Here is a 21,108-nt window from a genome sequence, read left to right on the forward strand (position 1 = left end):
GGTAATACCAAAAATTAAGGAGCTCAAAAAGAAAAGGAAAAGGAAAATCCCATGGCACCCCAGGAGGAAGTAGGGTTAGAGGTGCAAGGCACATCCGTGTCCTCCCGCACTTAGAGCAAGTAAGACGGCCCACCCCCGAATCCCAAGGCTTTAAAAATGACTCCCTTTCTCAGATCTTATTTTAAGCTGCAGAAAAAAGACTCTGAAACAAATGACCTATTGGTGGTTACCGCCACCCCCCCCTGACCAGCCTTTCCAGAGCTATGCCAATAACAACAGTGAATGGGGCAGTGGGCAAGGAAACCAGGGTTGTGGCAACCTTGTTAGATCAAAATGGTGGGGTGGGAAAGGTGCCTCGGATCCTGGTTAGCCCAAATAGATATCAATGCCTAGCTGATGATGATATCAATGAGGACAGATGTGGGAAATTAAGTCTGGTAGTGGAAAAGATCAAGGAATCATTAACGTAATCAGCCGAAGTAGGACTCAAACGCAGTCTTATACCCCAAATGAAAGGAAAAGCGCAATTAGGGCTAACTCCCCATCACCTCATTGCACCTGACCCACAGGTTAACTCTTTGGAGCAATTAATGAAATACCTTGCAGAGGAAGTCAGAAGTGGATTTTCTACATCTCAAGCAAACCAGAAAGAGATTCAGGGTGTTTGTGAGGGATTAGCAGAGAAGCTTAAGTTGTTTTCTCAAAGAACGCATGCATTGGAATCCTCAGTGGTGGTATTGCAAAAAACCACCACAAAGGGAAAGAAAGGAGCAGAACAAACTAAAGCTCAAATTTAAGGAGAACCAAGATAAATTGGAATCATTAGAGAGCAACGCAAGACACAATAAAATCAGAATTCTTAAATGTGCCTGAAACAAGTGGAAGGGAGGAAATAAAAGCATTTGCAGTTAACTTGTTAAAATCTAGTGGGGTTTGGGAGAGGTCGACCGAGGCCTTGATGCAGGATATTCAAAGGATACACTGGGATCCATTGAGGAAGGACACAAATAAAACAAAACCTCGAAGAATTTTTGTGAACTTCCTCACATATTCTATCAAAGACAACATTTTAAATAAAGCTTTGAAAGCTGGGGCTTTGACTGGTGAGGGTTTATCATTCAGTATTAGATCAGAAATATCTCAAGTAACTCTGAATAGGCAATGGGAGCTCAGAAAAAGAATGGAGGATTTTAAGAAGATGTTGAAATTTCCCGCCACCTTGCGAGTGATGATAAATAATAAAATATACAACCTGAGAGATCATGAAAAAGCTGATGTTTTACTGAAGAAGCTTAAACTGAATCAAGTCATAAAAACGCAAGGCTAAGAGGCAGATTATGTTTCTCAAATCAGATTCATGGGCTCTTTGGTCTACACAGAATATTTCCTGTCTCCCGATTAAGTCACATTCCTATGAATCCTCTCTTTCCTTCTCTTCTCTTTCCTTTTTTTCTTTTTTTATATGATAAGTGATAACACATAAAACTCCCTCCCTGCTAGGACAAAATGGTTAGGATAGCCAAGGAAGTTAGGAATAGGGTACTCCAGGGAGGAGGGTGGGTGAAGGGAGCACGGGGAGGGGAGCATAAAGGGAAAAAACTTTTAAAAAGTCCCCTTGCCTTAATTAATATGAAGGATACGAAGCATTATAAGAGGCAAACAACAAGATGCAATAGGTAACAAGAGTATCCAGATCCTATCGTGGAATGTTAATGGGCTAAGAGTTAGAAGAATGAGAGACAAAAGAATCCAATATCTGAGGGATGCCCCAGCCCAAATAAAAATACTTCAGGAATCACATTTACCTAAATTAGAATTTCTAGCCTATTAAAAAAAGGAGAATTGGGTCAGGCAAATGGTATACTCTGAACAAAATTGTCAGTGGATAGTGGCTAAGAGGGATAGGTGGGTTGTCGCAATCTTGAGAATATTTGAGCAACATTACTCCCTAGTAGGATATTATGGCCCAAATAGGGATGACACAGAACTCTTACAAGCCTTGGCCTCAGAGCTGATTCGGTTCCAATACCCGATTATTTGGTCTGGGGATTTTAACGTAGTTATGAATTATCACTTAGATAGATCTAATAACAGTTTAATCCTAGAATGCATATATATATTAAATCCTTGATTAGACGGTTCGAATTGTGTGATATTTGGAGGGAAATGCATAGCATCAAACAGGGATATACTTCTCATAACAAAAAATATTAACATCATTCTAGGATTGATTTTATCTTGCCAGATAATTCTTTAAGAACAGACGTTAAAGGAATTAAACACCTCCCCGCCCACTTGTCAGACCATGCAGCAGTAACTCTAGAGTTAAAAATAGAAGCTGGAAGAAAGGAAAGAAGATGGACATTAAACCGTTCCTTACTAAGTGACCAAACTATTATAGACGTATTAAGGGGAAAAACAATTGTTTTTTTTAGATCAACAATACATCAGCACCTAAATATATTGTTGGGATACGTATAAAGCGTTTATAAGCGGTATTCTAATTTGTCTCGCTATACAGAAGGGGAATGAATATAGAAAAGCGGTTTAAGAGCTGGAATGTAAGATAGCGATTCTAGGCTTGAAGTATAGAGAAACACTAGGACAGGAAGATCTGATTGAGAAGTGGCAGGAAGAAATCCTAGAGTGCAAATGTGCCCTTATTAACAAGCTGGATAGTAGAGTCAGAGCGCACTGGGAAGCCAGTAAATTAGCACACTTTGAATACAGTGGAAATGCTGGAAACCTCTTGACTTGGAAGTCGAAGGTGGAGGCTACAAGGAACAAGATAAATGAGATAATATACAGGAAGTTGGAAAGAGCCTGAGAGAAATACACAAGGTAGAGCTAGCCTTTGTTGAGTTTTTCGGGGAACTATATACAGACTGTCTCTGAGGCTCAGGTCAATGTCTGGCTAGAGGGTCAGACAGTGGAGAAACTTTCTAACCAGAAAAAAGAAACTCTAGAGGGTGGTATCGCTGTTGGTATCGCTCTGCGCACATGAGGAGACATTAGGAAGAGGTGGAACCACCTAAGGCTGAGAGTCTGTATCAAGTATAACAGCCACCACTTGGACACTCAGAGGGCTGGCAGTGGCCCTCCCAGGGCACCTTTGCAATTCTTACTCTATGAGGAGATACTGCATTCTGAGGGCTTATCAAGAATAGAGGGGGGAATGGACTCTGGTAAGTTGCCCTTCAATAACTTCCACAATATCACAATGTTCTGTCTGCTCTCAACTCTGCTTTTCCTATTCTGTTCTCTATCTACTGTCCTAAAATGCAATACCCAAAAGTATCTGAAATGCTGGTTTGTCTAATGCATTTAAGAGCCTGTGTATCCAACTCCAGGACATGTCGCATGTTGCAATGCTGTCTGTAAGTGCATTTTCATCAAAATATCCAGGACCCAATGTTTTAAGTTCAAATGTAAATGAATGGTCCATCCCAAATGCATGTTGCCAACACATATGGCATACTGACCGTTTGTCAAGTGTTGGTAAAGTGATATTTAAGTGACTATAACTACCATGAGACCTTGTGACTGCAACTGTAACTCTAACCGAGATGCTACTCTCCGTTTGCCCCTTCTCACTTGTATGCCATGTTACTACTGGTCTTCCCTAGTCATGCAGGTTACAATTACTCTAGTGTTGCTAAAGTGACATTGAAGTGACTACAACTGCCATGAGGCCTTGTCACTCCAACTCTAAACAAGATGCTAAACTCCTTTTGCGCTTTGCTCACATGCCCCCCATGTTACTATTGATCTTCTCTAGTCATGCAGGTACCATTACTCAAGATTTGGTAAAGTGACATTGAAGTGACTACAACTACCATGAGGCCCTGTGACTGGAACTCTGACCAAGATGCTAGACTCCTTTCGCCCCTTTTCACTTGTCTGCCATGTCACAAATGATGTTCACTCATCATGCAGGTTACCATTTGTCAAGTGTTAGTTAAGTTGACATAGAAAAGCTGCCACTACTACCATGAGGCCCTGTGACTGGAACTCTATACAAGAAGCAACACTCCTTTTGCCTCTTCTCACTTGACTCCCATGTTACAACAGATGTTAACTGTTCATGCAGGTTACCATTTCTCAAGTGTTGCTAATGTGGCATTGAAAAGCTACTGCTACAACCATGAGGCCCTGTGCTTGGAACGCTATCCAAGATGCTACACTCCTTTTGCTCCTTCTTACTTGTCTCTATTGTTACAACTGATGTTAACTGTTCATGCAGGTTACCGTTCCTCAAGTGTTGGTAAAGTGACATTAATACACTACCACTACTACCATGAGACCCTGTGACTGGAACTCTAACCAAGATGCTACTCATTTTGCCCCTTCTCACTTGTCTCCCATGTTACAACTGATCTTCATTCATCATGGAGTGTGCAATGTACCGACAATGCTCCACTCAGATATGCATATGCTTACTTTGCTTGACCAATACTAACTCAACTTAAACTAATAACGGCATCAGTGATACCATAACAATGATGTAACCCCAACATATGTGAGCCATGAAGGAAACTCAGCTGATTAGACAAATGTCTAGTAACCAAATTCAACGCCACTCAAATAGATGACAATACTAATCTCTATCTATTTGGCTCCATTTTAGGTCCCCATTTACCTTGACAAAAACAACGTGGATATAGATACCTCACTTCCAAAATTAACAATGTTCTCTATTTCTCAACAAGTTGATTCACCACTGCAGCTCCACAGAGGTTGGACAAGAGTTCCTCTCCCGCACAGGACGAAGCCCTCAGTGATGACTACGCTTCTGAAGAGGTGGACGTGGATGACGGTTCTGGCCCATCTGGTCAGATGCCAACAGTGGGGCTCACTGTGCCTACTACAACACCTCCCATCACTGCTGAAACCTCACAAACAACCACTGTCCCCCCCTCCTGTGTACCTAGAACAGTCAGTATCATCTTCTGAACCCCAGTCCTGGATTCTTTGATAGCTAAAGTCATAGAGGAACAAGGACCCAGTGGGAGGGTGCAGTCAGCACCAAGGACACAGGGCCTGGGTGGTAGGCATAGTGGGAAGGTAACTGTGGTCCTGCAGAGTGAGCCCACTGAGGCCACAGTGAACCAGGCTGCCATCACCCAAGTCCTGGGAGTCTACCAGGAGTCCCAAAGTGTCATGGGCCATGTTTTGGCCAAAATCCAGAAAGTGAAGTAGATGCACAGAGGCACATACCGGGACGTTGCTGACATCCACAATGAGGAGGCTACCATCCACACTGAGGTGGCCGGCATCCATACCGTGGTGGCCGGCATCTACACCAAGGTGGCCAGCATCTACATGGAGGTGGCCTCCCTGGTTGGGGTGCAGTGGGACATTAACATCACCCTCTGCAGGGCTTTTCTGCCTACATCTACTCTTTTCTGGGGTCCAAGTACATTCCCACCATCAACATCTGCTGCAGCCATAGGAAGGGAGGCCATACCAGAAGACAGCACGCCTGCAAGCGCCCCCGTCTCAGTAGCTCCAGATCTCCCCTCTTGAAAAAGGAGGGGACGTCCACCCAAAAACCAAGGAGCTCAAGATGGCAAGAAACCTACCACCGCCAGTAAGAGACCTCAACTTTAATGTCCTCCTATGTGTGTTACACATTCACTTTGTTGGACTATTCCTGCCCACTTTTCCATATGCTATGGGAGGAGTATTTTGGACTTATGACCATTTGGACTCTACTACAATGGTTTCATTCATCATGACAGAAGATTTCACTTATTGTTTGTACTGTTGAAATTTATGTTGATTCTTTGGGGTTGTTCACTTCATTAAAGGCATTTAGGAGTAGTAATTTAGGAATCCTAACTTTACTACTCCTAAATGCCTTTTGTGAATACCGAAAGTCGTAAAGTTAGGATTTTTCTCAGTTTAGGAGTAGTAAAGTTAAGAATCCTAACCTTGCTACTCCTAAATGCCTTTTGTAAATACCGAAAGTCATAAAGTTAGGATATTTCTCAGTTTAGGAGTAGAAAAGTTAGGAATCCTAACTTTGCTACTCCTAAACGCCTTTTGTGAATACCGAAAGTCGTAAGTTAGGATTTTGTCTCAGATTACTTTTGTGAATCGGGCCCAATGTGTTTCACTGCCTTAGGACAGCCCCTCACTACCACAAGTCTGTTGTAAGTGTCCCATGAGTTGAGCCCGAATTGTGCAGGTATTCTGCCCTATTGACACATGTACTGTGCAGATGGTTGGTGAGTACAGAAGTAAAGTCCATCACTGCACCACCAGGTGTTTCACATTAAGCAACCAGATAGTATGTAAAATGGTATGTTGATGTCATGCATGTGACAGTGCCACAAATGGCCAAATGGGTATCCTTTGCTGGCAGAATATCACCCAAAAAGACGTAGTACTATTTTACATCGAGTTGTCCACATAACCACTAATTTCCAGATTGTGATTACACAGTGTGACACATGGCAGGCCGTCCATGGCGACCCATGTTTTGGGATGTATTATGTTTAGTGGTAGCAGTTATGTTTTGAACAGCATGGATAGAGTCACACGTCTGGGGTGTGAAAGTGTCTGTACAGTCATGCACATCTACTTTAGCTGTCATGTGCTACCAAGGATGTGTTGTCGTACATCTTGACTACATACAGAGTACATGTGTTATGGCCCTGGGCTATGTGATGTAGAGGACATGACCTGAGTGGGTGTAGTCATCAGCTGACTCGTGTATTGTGGTATCATATCAGTGTGTATGTTCATCATGGAAGTCTACACATTTGGGGTTTTGACAATTTATACATGGTCATGCTAGGTGTCTACAACTGCTTGATCAGCAAGACAGATGACCACAGACTTGCATGTCCACTCAGTCTCTTCTACTAATGCATCCACACAGGTCAATCAGAAGCAGGGATTGTGGAAAGCCATCCCTCGGAAAGTGTGGTTCCTGGGGGTCTATCGCAGGTGCAGTGTCTACTGCAAGAAGAGGTGGGAGGACCTGAGATGCTGGACCCGGAAGATTGTGGAGGTGCAGCTGGGGAAGTCCTCCCCACATGGTAGGGGCATGTGCCGGACACTGATTTCCCTGATGGGCAGTTGAGCGATCAACAGCACCTAGGAGGAATGAGTATTGTGCTGCCTATTCTGAATCATGCCTGACCATCTATTCATTGTTACAGGCATCCATATGAACATGAACGTTGACTGATGACAAACACTATTGAAGAGTCATTGCATGTGTAGGTCATGTTGGCATGTGTAACATATCCACGATGTAGTATCATATGTACTAGTGTTTGCTACAATATCTATGGGTCTACATAGTTTGAAGTTTGTGTCCATCACAATTGTATGTGTTGGCCAGTGTGTGAAAGACTTTTGAGATTGGTGAGACATGTAATGTGTAATCATAGACAAGGGTGTATGGACATGGGTGGGTGGGTCGCACATACCCAAATACATTTTTCATTGTAGTAACTTGGTTACAAATGATGAAGCAATAACATACATGGTCAGAGTACTTACAGTACTGACTCACAATTAGATGTTCCATGCGGTTGAGGTGTGAGTATATATTTAGGTGACATACACATGTGGAATAGTGGAGGTTCATTAAGTGGCTGCTGAAATGCAGGAGGTAGTGCAATGCTGACATGTTGGGGTCATATGTGAGTGTGTACAGTCAGTAATACATTGTTATATATATTTGATAGACAAGTAGAGGTGCTGGGATGTCCCTGCCCTATTGTCTACAAGTTAAACCTTCTCTTCATGGAAAGGAGTTTCCCTGAGCCTCATAAACGTTTCCTGTAGTAATGGCTTCACCGTATGCTAAGGGAGATAGGCACTGGTGAGTACAGCAATCAGGAGTGGGCATGCCCCTAGGTGATCTCATGTCATATGGATATATGTGAGGACATTTCACCTAATTTTAAGCCACATTGTCTCAATTTTAATTTTGTTTAAGACGTGATACATAGCAAAGGTATGCAGTTTCACCTTTGTAGAGAGTGTTGTGACAGAGGACAAAAGAAGACATTTCAGTGGATCGTATGAACAGTGTGGAATAGGCACTTCCATGGCACATCGTTCTTGGTACTACACATATTGCAGGAAGATTGCTCTATCAGGTGTCATCAGTTCATCATGAGGTGGGTTTAGGAACATGACCAGTAGCAGGGCATTTTGTGGAATGGGTAGGGATGCATTAATTATGGCCATGCTAGTTGATGTCACCTGGGCACTGTTGAATGGTAAAACGGCCTAAGTATACATGGTGATGTTATATCCTGCCACATTTATGCTGGCGGCGAAAGGGCAAAAGAAGTGTAGCATCTTGGTCAGAGTTTCAATCACAAGGCCTCATGGTAATTGTCATTTCAATGAAACTTTAGCAAAACTTGGGAAATGGTAAGCTGCATGAGTAGTGTAGATTGGTGGTGACATGGCAGACAAGTGAGGAAGGACAAAGGGAGTGAAGCATCTTGGTAAAAGTTCCAATCACAAGGCCTCATGGTAGTTGTAGTCAGTTCAATGTCACTTTAGCAACACTTGACAAATGGTAAGCTGCATGAGTAGTGTAGGTCAGTGGAGATATGGCAGACAAGTGAGAAACGGCAAAGGTTATGTGTGACAGACATTAATATGTGTGATCTTGATGAGGAGGTGGTGTTGTGGAACACAAATTAATGCCCACATCACTATCACTAATAATTTGCAAACATATGTCCATTTGTGTACAGTGTGCCTGTGCAGTACCAATACTTTAGCCGGAGAGGGGATCATACAGATGTGTCTAGGATGATTGTTAAGATACAATCCCAGACAGGGTCCCTGTATATGTGTAAATTACTTGGGGACACCAACTTCCTTGCCTAGTCCATGGTGGGGCATCGTTTTGCAGAGGAGTCAATGGCAACAGGTAGTTGTATGACAACGATCTGGATTTTTAAGGTAGTTGAGGAGGTAAAGCAGCAGCAGGGCATGCACAATGGGCTCCATGTCGCTAGAAGACGAGTAGACGTGAGTAGAGGTTAGTTTAGTCCTTATATCCCTCCCTTTCCGCCATCTCAGATATGGTGATTGGACCGCACAGTCACGCCGGCTGTAAAGCAACTCGTAATTGGGCGGGCAGTTTCACTGGTGATCCAAGCTGCGCACAGCCTCACATACCTGCTCCGCTGGTGCCGCATTCGGAGTTGGCTGGCGTTGTCAGCAGTTTGGCAGCGGTCTTCGCAAAGCCAATCCGCACAACTTGCAATACGGCGGTAGGACTTCTGAGCTCACCATGCTTGGACCACCACCACTGATACGGTGGTCCGCTTTACAGCTAAACTTGTAATAAGGCCCTTAGTTTAGATTGTTGGAGGCGTCTCCAAATACTTTGATTTAAGTGGCTTGTGTCGGTAACGTTTTTGGATAGTTTGAATCATGGCTTGCTCAAAATCTATTATTATTTAATGTGGGGTGTAGTTGCTTGTTTCACTTTTAATGTGATTTAGTAGTTCATATTAAGTTGTAATTTGTTTATCAGGTAGTCAGGCTTTCATGAATGGTATGTTAGTGTTTCAGTATTCATCATCTATGGTGTACATCTGAAAGAAGGGTTTGGGCCACATTTTGAATGTGCCATTAATCATCCATGTTTGACATTGTGTTTGTTTCAGTAAATTATCTGTGGTAGAAAATATTATGATACATTTATCGTTGTTTAGGTTCTCATAGAAGAGGAAGGGTTCCTCATTATGTGTGATGGTTAAGTGTTCAGGAATTTTGATATCTCTGTATTTTCTAGGCACAGGAGGGGTGTCAGTGGTGGCTTTTCTTTAGTTTGTGCTACTTAATGTTTTAAGGTGGGTAAAGGTGATAGCTGGCCTCTGATGTGGTCGGGGACTTTGGGAGGTACATCTTTTAATATTCTAGTAGTGGGGTCTTGGAAAGTAGTGCTTGCCTCTCTTAAATCTTGCAGTACATGCCTTACTTCGATTTCTGTGACATTTGGGGGCATGGTTGTGTTCCTTTACATCAATAAAAATGGCATCTTTTGTAGCGGTGCTCCCATGGCATGCATTAGAGTAATGTTTAGCACATTTCCAGTTGACTTTTTCTGTGCTTGTTCTTTCTTCGCTGTAAGTGTAGTCCATGTAAGAGAGTAATTTGTTCCTTCCTGTGATGTATCTTGCTCTTTCTGTCATTTGATCTAAAACTAGTGTAATAACATAATGTTTTAAATGTTTAAAAATGTATCATTTGTTTAACATTAGCATTCAAAAATATATGTTTAGATTGCTATTTTATACTTACGTGCCTGTTCTTTCTGGAAATTGTGCTCTTTATTTTCTGTTTTTCCATTAGGGTTCTTGTAATGTGAGTCAGGTGCTTACTTTTCCTCTGGAGAAAAAAAGTAGGGTTAGTTTTATTTTAAATGTTTGTTTGTTGGTAGTTAGTGGGGGCTAAGGGAGTTTAGTTAGTTTATACCCGTTTTAGGGTGATATTGTTTTTATTAAATGTTTTAATTAACTTACCTTTTGTTAGCCTTTGTCCGGGTATCTGATTTCTGTTGTCCTTTTGTAGTTTGGTATTTTCTTGAAGGCGCAATAACTGTTTTGTAGTATCTAAATTAAAAGATGTAAAAGTAGTAGAATGTTTAGCTAGTTACTTTTTATTTTACCATTTTAAAATTAATTAGTCTATAGTTAGAAAAAGAGGCTTATTAATAATGTCGGTCGGAGTTGCCTCGAACCAACACCGTGTCAGTCTCGGGACTAACCGAACTCCGGTCGGCGGTTCCGACTGCCTGATTGCAATGTGACCAAACACATTTCTGTATGGGAGTTTGTGTTAGGGCCATAAACCGGCCGTAATACAGGCTACCATAAAGAAATAAGGGTGTGTGTAAAATCCTGCACCCTGTGGTAGACACACCATGATGTCTGCCACACAGTGCATGGACTTACAGGGGGCACCCTAAGTACCCCCTCGGCCACCAACCATAGGCCTTGGAGGTAAGGGGCCCCCCCAAAGTCACTTTCTCACAGCCTTTCCGTATCGGGCAGGCAGACACAGAAAGGCTGTAGGAAACGGCCATCGTAATCTCGACAGCGAAAGCGCCATCCATAGAGGATTACGGTGCGGTTCCAACCGGTCGGATGACTCCGGGTGGCGGTTGGAACCGCGTCAGAATGACCAACTGGTTTACGCTCTGACTGTCAACATCGTAATTCAGCGGTCGGAACACAAACCGACCGTGTGGGTCAGAAAGCCTCTGACCACGGTCGGAAGGCTTCCGACTAGAGGTCGGAGATTTTCTGACCAACATCGCAATCGCCCCCTTAGTGTTTTACTTACTTTGTAAAGTAGTAGTATATATTTTTACAATTCGGGGTGTAGGTTCTGTTTTGAAAATCTGGCAGACTCTTGTCTTCTTGCACCTTTCGTAATTTTTGGAGTAGTAATTAGTTACATTAGGTGTGCTTTTATATTGTTAGTTAAATTGATTACTTAATGTATTGGATTATTTTGTTTGCATTGTGATGTTATTGGTTATTGTTCTTTTAATTTAAATTTATTTTCATTTTTTGCTTTTTATGGTGAACAGTATTTAGTGCATATTTTATAGGGTAAATGTAGTAATCTGTTTAGTCAATGTTTAATTGAGTTTTATTAAATCCTTCTATTATTGTTAGTCTGTAATTGTAATGTATTGGCTTCCTTTAGAATGTTCTCCTGCTGCTTAGTTACTTTAGAATGTACATGAATTATTCTTGAGTTGGTGTCTGTTGGAGCTGGCTGCTTCCAAGCTAGCTCCGCTTCCATGTAACCTTGTAATATATCTACTCAAGACAACTCCTGCTTCGGACAGCTCCAACCCAAGTGTGCTGTACTTCTTCATGTTGAGAGGCCAACAGAAAAAGTTTTATCTCCTTCACTGCAACCATTTTCCAAAGTTGAGGATGAAATTTCTTTGGAAGATGGCATTTTGCTCCGCAATGACAAACTGATCCCTCCACATTCTTTCAGAAAAGGGATTACTGTTAGAGCTCATGAGGGATATTTAGGTTCCTCCTTTACCAAGCGTCGCATTCGTGACACCTTTTGGTGGCCGAGAATGGATTCAGAAATTGATGAGTTTGTAATGGATTGTTGTATTTGCAGGTCATCAGACAAATACCTTAAAGTTTCTGTTCCTCCTTGTTGGAAATACTCCACTCCCACACCGGTAAGGGTTGGTGGTAACGGAGTCTTTCCAGAACATACAGTGGTAGCTTGGCTCGAGTGGTCAGGAATCAGGCACCGTGCTAAGCATACGCCATACCCATACAATAACCATGCGTGCATCCGTTCCAAAAACGACTCTACACCGTAAAAATTATGAAAATATCTTTCTTTATCTTCTTTTTCTCTTAGTTGCTGATTAGATAAATAATACACAATCACAATATACAAAGCTTTTTAAATAGTGCAGGTCAAATAAATACTGTCTTAATGATTCAATAAATAGGGGTGATCATAAATAATAAAGGCATAAATATAAGTGCAATACATACAGGCAATTAAATATTCTGAGGCAATAAATACTGCAAACCAATAAATATTGTGCATCAATAAATACTGTGGACCAATAAATACAGTGAAGCAATAAATAGGTTAAATACAATAAATACAGTGCCCCCAATAAATAATTAAAAGCTGACAGTGACACTCATAGAATCAGATCACATTTGAGATTACTATGGGCTAATTTGGCCCAGGCACAGCTTGTGGGGATGTGGAAGGCTTGAGGGTGTCTACTCCCTGGCTTGGACAAGGCTGAGGCCTAAACTGAGGTAGATCAAGGGGGGAATACCAGAGACCTGGCTCTCTCCCTCTACACAACCCCTCTAAATTAGTCTCAGCTCACCCCTGGCACAGTCCAGCTGGTTCCAGCACCTCTCTAACCCCTAGAGTAGTCTCTTAGGATTCCACAGGGCCTTTGGCGCCCTCTATTCCACTTACTGCCCTTTTTCTGAAGCTCCGACGCCGCTGTAGTCGTGTCGACGCCGTGAGGCGGTTCCGGTTCGATGTCGGCGGCCTCGGCACAATGTCAGTTCTTGACGACGCCGGTAGGCGGTTCCGGTTCGATGTCGGCGGCCTCGGCTCGATCTCGACCTCCGATTCGATGGCGTCGGGCAGTCTTGACTCGATGTCGACTTCGGGCGGCTCCGGTCCGATGGCGACCTCAGCTTCGATGATGTCGGCCGGCCTTGACTCGATGTCGACTTCCGGCAGCTCCGGAGTGCGATCTCCACTCTCGACCTCCGGTGCTCCTCTCCTCAGGTTTCCGGCGACTCCGGAGTGCGACCTCCACTCCCGACCTCCGGCACGATTCTCTCAGGTTCCGGCGACTCCGGAGTGCGATCTCCACTCCCGACCTCCGGCACACTTCACCTCGGTCTCCGGCGACTCCGGAGGGCGGACTTCACTCCCCCGTCGACGCCGCTCACTCGACCTTGGGTGACTTCCTCCTCGACCTCTGGTACTCCTCACGTCCTCCGACGGCGCCCTCTCTCGATCTCTGGCGGCTCTGGGTACGACATCTGCTTTCCAGTCAGCGCCGCTTCTTCACCTCCGGCTCCAGGTCTCCAGGCTACTCGACGTCCGGCTCCAGGGAAACCAGTATCCAGGTCAGGATCTTGCTTTTCTTTACTTCTAAGGCCTGTTCCTGCTGTCCAGGTCCTTAAGATGGTTTTTCTTGCTTTTTCCCACACAGGGCTCCAGGCTGGGCTCAGTCAGTAGGGACTAGTATCAAGGGTGGGTTTATGAACCCCACTCCAGGCACAAGTTTCCACCCCTGCTGCCTCACTCCTTCCTCCTTCAGGTTTCTGCTGCTCACTCTTCACCAGTCAGGTGCCAACTGCCAGCTCCAACTGCCAACTCTCTGTCTTAGCTTCCCAACATTCTAAACCGCCTCCAACTGTCACAGGGTTCTGGAATGTTCTGGAAGGTGCTAGTAGGTTCCAGTGGGTGCTGGTGATGTCACAGGTGGCCACCATTTTGTGCTCCAGGCCCTCAGACAGGTGTTTCAGGGGTAGATAAAATGGCTCCCTGAATCTGCAGCAACACTAAAAAGTCTGGTGGTTCCCAAAAAGGAAAAATTCAAACAGGGTTTGAGGCAAAAGTGGGACAAAATAAATAATGATGAGGAGGGACCACCCAAAGGGCTGACAGGTCTAACACGCGTCCCCCCCAGCTGAAAGTGGGGAGAGCTACCCAACCCCTTGGGAGTTCTCATCACTAAGGCGGAAATACCTTGAGAGACCGTCTGCATTGGCGTGGTCCACTCCAGGCCGATGTTCCACCTGAAAGTCCATTCCCTGTAGGGAAATAGACCACCTCAACAACTTGGGATTCTCCCCCTTCATCTGCATCAGCCAACGAAGGGGTCTGTGGTCGGTCTGAACCAGGAAGTGCGAGCCAAACAGGTATGGCCGCAACTTCTTCAGAGCCCATACCACTGCAAAGGCTTCACGCTCTATTGCACTCCACTTCTGTTCCCTGGGAAGTAGTCTCCGGGATAGGAAGACCACGGGTTGATCCAGACCCTCTTCATTGAGTTGCGATAACACTGCCCCAATGCCATGTTCTGATGCATCTGTCTGGACAATGAACTCCTTGGAAAAGTCTGGGGCCCTTAAGACCGGGGCCTCGCACATGGCTTTCTTCAATCTCACAAAGGCCTGCTGACAAGCCTCCGTCCAGACTACCCGTCGAGGTTGTTTCTTGGACGTGAGCTCCGTGAGGGGGGCTACGATGGTACCGTACCCCTTCACGAAGCGGCGGTAATATCCCGTGAGGCCCAGAAAAGCTCGGACCTCAGTCTGTGTCTTGGGGGGTTCCCAGGCCATGATGGCCTCGATCTTCGCCTGGAGGGGTTGCACCGCTCCCCTACCCACCAAGTGTCCAAGGTACACTACCGACCCCTGCCCGATCTGGCACTTGCTGGCCTTGATCGTCAATCCAGCTTGTCTCAGGGCCTCGAGAACAGCTTGCAGGTGACGCAAGTGATCCTCCCAGCTGTTACTGAAGACGGCTATGTCATCCAGATAAGCAGCAGAGAAACTCTCCATTCCGGTGAGGATCTGGTTTACCAGGCGCTGAAACGTGGCAGGTGCGTTCTTGAGCCCAAAGGGCATCACACAGAACTGGTAGTGGCCATTGGGCGTGGAGAAGGCTGACCTTTCACTTGCTCCATCAGTCAAAGAGATCTGCCAGTACCCAGAAGTAAGGTCAAAGGTACTTAGATATTGGGCAGCTCCCAGCCGGTCAATCAATTCATCCGCCCTAGGGATCGGATGAGCATCAGTTTTGGTCACTGAATTCAGTCCCCGATAGTCCACACAGAACCTCAGTTCTGGTTGGGCACCCGGTGGTGCAGCTTTTGGTACTAGTACCACCGGACTGGACCAGGGGCTGCTAGAAGGTTCGATCACTCCTAGCTCTAGCATCTTAGTGACTTCACTATGAATGCTGGCCTTCACCTTGTCTGACATCCGGTAGATCTTGGACTTCACAGGTGGGCTGTCTCCTGTGTCCACGTCATGGACGCACAGGTGAGTCCTACCCGGGACAAGGGAGAACAACGAAGAGTACTGTCCCAGGACCTGGCGACAGTCCTCCTGCTGTTCAGGAGTTAGAGATGGGGAGAGAATCACTCCCTCCACCGACCCATCCTTTTCTTGAGACGCAAACAAATCGGGGAGAGGCTCGCTTTCCACGTCCTCTCCTCCGTCAGTCACCATCATCAAGATGACTTCGGGCCTCTCGTGGTGGGGTTTGAGGCGGTTGGCATGCAGCACCCGCAGGGGCTGACGAGGGGTCTTCAGGTCCACCAAGTAGGTAGCCTTACCCTTCTTCTCCAACACCTCAAAGGGTCCTGACCAGCGATCCTGGAGGGCACTAAGCTCTCCTGGTTCGATCACCCACACCTTCTGGCCAGGCTCCAACTCCACCGGGTGAGCGTTGTGGTCATACCACGCCTTCATCACTGCTTGGCTGGCTTCCAAGTTGTCAGAAGCTTGCTTCCACAACTTAGCCATTTGGCTCCGGAAGGCCAGCATGTAGCTCACCACATCCTGGGGAAGCTTTCTGGGAGTTCTTTCCCATCCGTCTCTCACCAGGTTGAGAGGTCCACGTACAGGGTGCCCATACAGAAGCTCGAAGGGGCTGAAGCCCACTCCCTTCTGTGGCACTTCCCTGTAAGAAAAGAGTAAACAGGGTAGGAGGACGTCCCATTTCCTCCGCAGGCTTTCAGGCAGACTTCCGATCATGCCTTTCAAGGTTTTGTTAAACCTCTCCACCAGACCATTGGTCTGGGGGTGGTAAGGAGTTGTGAACCGGTAGGTCACTCCACACTCCTTCCACATCGCCCGCATGTACGCTGACATGAAGTTGGTCCCCCTGTCGGACACAACCTCCTTGGGAAAACCCACTCGGGTAAAGATTCCCATCAGGGCCCTAGCCACAACAGGTGCTGTTATGGTCCTCAGAGGTATTGCCTCTGGGTACCGTGTGGCATGATCCACCAGAACCAGGATAAACCTGTGACCAGCTGATGTTGGCGGATCTAACGGACCCACAATGTCGATGCCCACCCTTTCAAAGGGGGTGCTAACGACAGGAAGTGGTTCCAGGGGAGCTTTCAGCTTCACCCCTGTTTTCCCACTGGCTTGGCAAGACACACATGTCCGGCAGTAGGTATCGGACGACACTTTCATTTGAGGCCAATAAAAGTGTGGGACAAGACGGGCGAAGGTCTTGTCTTGCCCCAGGTGTCCTGCCAATGGGATCTCGTGAGCCAACTCCAGAAGGAAGGCTCGATAACGTTGAGGGACTACCAAGGCTCGTGACGATCCGTGTAGGGGTGCCTTGGGTTCACTGTAGAGGAGGCCATCCTCCCAGTAAACACTGTAGTTCCCTTCAACGTTCCCTGCTGCCTGGGCTTCGGCCTGTCGCCTCAGCCCCTCAAGGGTAGGGCACTCCCTCTGACCCTGGCAGAATTCCTCCCTGGACGGGCCTCCCTCCACGTGCCACTCGGCCGGGATGGGTAGGTCCTCCAGTTTGGTAACATCCCCCACCGCAGACTCCTGGTCCACCACCTCCGGTGGCCTATCCGTCCTACGGGGTGCGGACGCCGAGGCAGGCTCCTCCTGTCCTCGGTTCTTCCCTTGACTGGCAGCTGGCTGGGCCTTTGTTCCAGGCTCCAGCCTAAACGAACTCCCTCTCCGGGTAGTCGCGGACCCTGTGCTCACACAGGCCCAGTCAGGTGTACCCAGCATCTCAGTATGAGTCCGGTATTCCACCTCCTTCCAAGCGTTGTGCTCCATGTCATTCCCCAGTAGACAATCGACTGGCACGGCAGGGCTTACGGCAACTCGAAGTGAACCTGCAACCCCCCCCCCATTCAAAGGGAACCTCGGCCACTGGATAGTGGCCTGTTCTGCCGTCAGCCATCGCGGCTGGGTGGAGTACATCGGGAATTACCTGCTCTGGAGACACCAGTTGACTACGTACCATAGTCATACTGGCTCCTGTGTCTCTCAGAGCCTCCCCTCTTTGGCCGTTGATGGTGACCCACTGCCCATACTTTACGGTATTTGCGGGCACCTGGATCTTAGGAACCATCTCCCGTTCTCCCAGGGACACTAAAGTGACACCCGCCCACTCCCTTCCCTTAGTTAAGGGCATCTCCTCCCCGAGCATTGCACTAGCTACTCCGGGGGTCTTTCCTCCAATGGGAGGGGGTGGTCGTTTCAGGCACTTCGGATCTCCCTTATAGTGTCCAACGCCACCGCACTCGTAGCAATGGACAACCCTTGGCTGCTGACTCTGGCCAGGATTAGGGTTTCTGGGTGGGTTAGCCCTAGGGGTGAATCCTGTTCCCTTTCCTTGGAAATTATTTTGGGGGCCTTTGGAGAACTCCTTTTTCTTTTCCCCTCCCTCTTTCTTCTGGGGGGTGCCCTGTCCGGCCTTTTGAGTATCCCCTCCAGTCCCCCTTGTGGACACCCGGGTACTAGCCCAAATGTCCGCCTCCTCAGCAAGCTTCCGGGGACTGGTCAGCTTGCTATCCACCAGGTGTTGACGCAGTTCAGGGAAACATTTCTCGAGCAGGTGTTCCTTCAGTACTAGATCAAACAACCCCTCGTAGTTCCTCACTTCACTGCCCTGAATCCAACCCTCTAGTGCCTTCTTTGCATAGTCCAGGAAGTCCACCCAATTCTGTGTGCCCAGTTTGTGACTACCCCTGAACTTCTGTCTGTACTTTTCGGGTGTTAGTCCAAACTTTCTTATGAGCGCCAGTTTCATGGTGGGGTAGTGGGTCTGCTCATCCTCCTCGAGGGCCAATAATGCATCCCTACCAGCTGGAGGCATGTACTTGTACAATCCCCCTCCCCAGTACTTCTCTGGAACCCCATGGGCCCTTAACGAGACCTCATAGGCCGCTAGCCACTTGGCGATATCGTCACCCACCCCATAGCTAGCTACTGTGTCCTTTGGCAGGTAGGGTTTGGGTTCCCTGGTGTACTCTCGTTCTTCGCTGCCACCGTTAGGTACAGGGTGTGCCCCGATTCTCAGGATCTGAAGATCTATCTCTTTCAGCCTTATCTCATGAGCCATCCTCTGTTCCTCCTTCTCCTTCTCCAGCCTTGCTAAGTCCCATGTGAGCTGTCTTTTCTCCCTCCGGTCTGTTAACTCCACTTCAGACAAGCCACCGCTAGAGGCACTGCTGCCCTTCCTGGAAATTGTCCTGGGCCCCGCTAACAGGTTCCCCACCTCAGGTTGGTACAAACCAGCTCCCTCACTGTCGGGCTCTCTATCCCTGTCCTCCTCCTCAGCCTTGCTTTCTCGGCGTGCCTCCCCCCAAGCCCTTAAGCTGGTTTGGAGTGCACCCTTCTTTGCTCCTGGGGGACAATACACCCCCTCCCGCTGGCAAAACTCCCTGAGTTGGGCCACAGTGTACGTTTCTAAATTCTCCAGTACAAACTCCATCTTGCCCACTCAGGTCAGAGGACAGTTATTTGCAGTAACTATGCAGGGGGGTACCTTATATAATACCTCCTCCCACCACCAGAGTAAATTTGGAAAAACAAAAACTCACAATTAGGAAGGCCGCTTTGAGAAAACTCCCGGTGTAGGCCTATGGACTACCCACAGTTGTTGTTGAGTATACGTAGGCACAGCTCTATCCCACCGCTGAACACCAATTATGTTAGAAATACTCCACTCCCACACCGGTAAGGGTTGGTGGTAACGGAGTCTTTCCAGAACATACAGTGGTAGCTTGGCTCGAGTGGTCAGGAATCAGGCACCGTGCTAAGCATACGCCATACCCATACAATAACCATGCGTGCATCCGTTCCAAAAACGACTCTACACCGTAAAAATTATGAAAATATCTTTCTTTATCTTCTTTTTCTCTTAGTTGCTGATTAGATAAATAATACACAATCACAATATACAAAGCTTTTTAAATAGTGCAGGTCAAATAAATACTGTCTTAATGATTCAATAAATAGGGGTGATCATAAATAATAAAGGCATAAATATAAGTGCAATACATACAGGCAATTAAATATTCTGAGGCAATAAATACTGCAAACCAATAAATATTGTGCATCAATAAATACTGTGGACCAATAAATACAGTGAAGCAATAAATAGGTTAAATACAATAAATACAGTGCCCCCAATAAATAATTAAAAGCTGACAGTGACACTCATAGAATCAGATCACATTTGAGATTACTATGGGCTAATTTGGCCCAGGCACAGCTTGTGGGGATGTGGAAGGCTTGAGGGTGTCTACTCCCTGGCTTGGACAAGGCTGAGGCCTAAACTGAGGTAGATCAAGGGGGGAATACCAGAGACCTGGCTCTCTCCCTCTACACAACCCCTCTAAATTAGTCTCAGCTCACCCCTGGCACAGTCCAGCTGGTTCCAGCACCTCTCTAACCCCTAGAGTAGTCTCTTAGGATTCCACAGGGCCTTTGGCGCCCTCTATTCCACTTACTGCCCTTTTTCTGAAGCTCCGACGCCGCTGTAGTCGTGTCGACGCCGTGAGGCGGTTCCGGTTCGATGTCGGCGGCCTCGGCACAATGTCAGTTCTTGACGACGCCGGTAGGCGGTTCCGGTTCGATGTCGGCGGCCTCGGCTCGATCTTGACCTCCGATTCGATGGCGTCGGGCAGTCTTGACTCGATGTCGACTTCGGGCGGCTCCGGTCCGATGGCGACCTCAGCTTCGATGACGTCGGCCGGCCTTGACTCGATGTCGACTTCCGGCGGCTCCGGAGTGCGATCTCCACTCCCGACCTCCGGTGCTCCTCTCCTCAGGTTTCCGGCGACTCCGGAGTGCGACCTCCACTCCCGACCTCCGGCACGATTCTCTCAGGTTCCGGCGACTCCGGAGTGCGATCTCCACTCCCGACCTCCGGCACACTTCACCTCGGTCTCCGGCGACTCCGGAGGGCGGACTTCACTCCCCCGTCGACGCCGCTCACTCGACCTTGGGTGACTTCCTCCTCGACCTCTGGTACTCCTCACGTCCTCCGACGGCGCCCTCTCTCGATCTCTGGTGGCTCTGGGTACGACGTCTGCTTTCCAGTCAGCGCCGCTTCTTCACCTCCGGCTCCAGGTCTCCAGGCTACTCGACGTCCGGCTCCAGGGAAACCAGTATCCAGGTCAGGATCTTGCTTTTCTTTACTTCTAAGGCCTGTTCCTGCCGTCCAGGCTGGGCTCAGTCAGTAGGGACTAGTATCAAGGGTGGGTTTATGGACCCCACTCCAGGCACAAGTTTCCACCCCTGCTGCCTCACTCCTTCCTCCTTCAGGTTTCTGCTGCTCACTCTTCACCAGTCAGGTGCCAACTGCCAGCTCCAACTGCCAACTCTCTGTCTTAGCTTCCCAACATTCTAAACCGCCTCCAACTGTCACAGGGTTCTGGAATGTTCTGGAAGGTGCTAGTAGGTTCCAGTGGGTGCTGGTGATGTCACAGGTGGCCACCATTTTGTGCTCCAGGCCCTCAGACAGAAGTTTCAGGGGTAGATAAAATGGCTCCCTGAATCTGCAGCAACACTAAAAAGTCTG

The sequence above is a fragment of the Triturus cristatus genome, chromosome 5_2 (assembly GCF_964204655.1).
Source record: "Triturus cristatus chromosome 5_2, aTriCri1.1, whole genome shotgun sequence".
NCBI lineage: Eukaryota > Metazoa > Chordata > Amphibia > Caudata > Salamandridae > Triturus > Triturus cristatus.